Raw genomic sequence first — 2,786 nt, 5'->3', positions numbered from 1 at the left:
ATACAATCTAGAAACTAATTTTCCATTTTATAATTTACAGCTAGAGTTTGTAGGGCTTTGAAGTACGCTCAATTTTTACAGTGGCATATTTTCAATTTTAAAACAGTGTATAAGAATATTACTTGACATTCCTGAAACGTGGTAAAGATACTCTAAAATTGCCTGCTACCTTTCATGGAATATCAAAAACCTAAGAATTGTAGTCACTTGAATGCATGCAGATTTAAACCAGGGAAGAAGCAAGAAAAAGCTGTTTTCAAGTATTTATTGATAAAACTTTACAGAGCTTTAACTGTCCTGAAAGTAAATTGACTGATTGCAGTATTTGGGAGTTTAAAACACTTTGCTGCTGTTCTGTGTTTACTGTTCACTGAAATTTTCTGTGGATTAAATAAGAAGGGAGCCAAAAATAGCTGATTTTTAAAAAAATTTTTATGAAGAATATTCTGATTAAAATAATTGGAATATATTTGGATTTGCAAGAAATTTGGCATATTGTGAAATCTTTACAGATTACATAAAATTCTTTTAAATGCCGGTCAGAAATGGCAGCTTTCTGCTGTGACCCAAAGTGATGACAGGATGTGCTCTCCAACCTCAGAAATTACTTTCATGGGGAATGCCTTCCTTCTGTTCACAGCAGGCAAACCCATGACAGCTGGACTTGAACAACACGTGTTCTGCAAGCTTTGAAAGATCAGGGAAGCCCTTGGTGATTCTCTTTTACCCAGCTTTGAACCTCCCAAGCAGCTCTGTACTGGTGATACAGGCAATGGCAGCAGAGTGGAGTAGCTCCAGCTAATGTGCTTGGTTGCCTTTGGTGTTGACCAAAAAAACAGAAGCTGCAGTACATTCAGAGAAAGGATGAGTGTACAAGTGTACATTAACTGGCCAGAACTTATTCCTGAGTGAATATTTAATCAGGAGATGTAAATATTTCTTTAAATAATTTAAAGGAAATGCGAGATTTCGATGACTTTGTGACTTACACAGGCAAAGCCTCTGAGCTCAGACTTAGTGATTGGTAAGACCATTGATGGGGCTGTTGCAGATTCAAATAAATTTTGAGTATAAACTATTCAGGGGGAAAATGTAAAACATACAAAAAGCTTTTTTAAAAATACATTTAGGAATAGGGAAAAGAAGTAGAGTAGGATGTGATTTCTTTCCCCCCTTCAAAACAAGCGTGTTATAAGAGCTATTTTATTGAAAAACTTGTTTCTTTTTCACCTTAGCCCAAGAGATGGTTTTCACAGAGATTTTCATCACTGACTACGTACTGTGAGAGTCAATCTGCCTGCAGGTTAAGTGCCAGAAGGCTGGTTCAGTCAGAGTTTGTCAGCAGGACTGCATGCAGGTAGAGAATATCTCTTGCCAGGATAGTACCTTACACTTACGTAGGCTTTGTCTTGGGGGAAAAAGTTACATCTTTTATACAACTCCAAAATACTTCTTGTAACTTTATATCTGCATACCTTGCTAATAATTTTAACTTTAGCTACTTCAGCATGTATTTAAATACTTTTAAATTGTTAATATCAAATAATTGGGTGTACTTAATTAAAAGAATAAAAGAAGAATTCTGTTCTTCATATGTATTCCAAATTTTGCTTTTCAGTTGATGAATTTCAGCCTGTGTTATAAATTTAAGTTGAAAATCATTTGTCTGTGCTCTGAGCATACTGGTCCTGTGTTTGCCATAACTCAGTATAAAATTTTTATTTTAATTGGAGCTTGTGTCCTTTGTTTAGTTACAATAAAAGTATCATTTTGCAACCTAATCTCTCCATTATTTTTCTGTTGGTTTTGATTGTTTAGTGTTAATTTATTGCTCTTCAGATGAGATGCCAGGCACAGGGCTGGATGCTGATGAGCTGTGTCCATGAAAGTAATCTGTCTGCTTTAAAACAGGATTTGGGAACATGCAAATGCTGAATCTGCTCTCTAGTGTCAAGTGTTTCAACAGGTTGCTGAAGACAACCCTCTGCCTTGACATGCTTTTAAAATAATAACAAATAAGCAAGGTTGTGTTGCAAATTTTCCATTCTTCTGCTTAAAGCCAAATACCAAATAAAAAGCTTTAAAAGTGGCAGAACTTGTTCCTTTTAAGCTTTTGCTTAAATTTCCTTTAATGATCCTTTAATTGGGGTGAATAGGTGTGGTGTGCAGCAATGATCTGACTAGCAGAGGAATTGGGATTTGAGTTTGTGAATTAAATGTGGACATGGACAAGTGTCCTTGATCATATTTACTGAACTCCCAAGAAAGAGGTTGCCTTGTGGATCCCCTGTTCTCTTTGCTGAGATATATTGGTTATTACACTCTTTAATGAATCTTTATGACACATTTATAACAGTGGTGTGTAACTGTTAAAATCTAAGGGGGAAAGCTTGTAGATTGAGATAAGGCAGTTTACTAAGGCAACAGCAAAAATTTGTGCAAGCACAAGCACAGAGGAAAAAATAAGATTTATTCTCTACTGCCCATCATCAAGCGATGTTCAGCCACTTCCTGGGAAGCAGGGCTTCAGCAGGTGAGGAAGTTGCTCTGGAAGGCGAACACTGTAAATAACAAACGTCCTTCCTCCCTCCTCCTTTCCTTGGCTTTGTATCTGAGCTGGCATCACAGGGTCTCGAATGTACCTTTGGTGAAATCAGTTGTGTCCCCTCCCAGGACTTTGCCCACTCCCAGCCCAGTGATGGAGGGAATGTTGAGACAGCGCTGGTGCTGTGCCAGCCCTGCTCAGCAGCAGCCAAAACATGGGTGTGTTATCAACACCTTTCCAG

This window comes from Fringilla coelebs (assembly GCF_963513975.1).
Source record: "Fringilla coelebs genome assembly, chromosome: 4".
In the NCBI taxonomy this organism is placed as follows: domain Eukaryota; kingdom Metazoa; phylum Chordata; class Aves; order Passeriformes; family Fringillidae; genus Fringilla; species Fringilla coelebs.
This window is presented reverse-complemented; position numbering follows the sequence as displayed.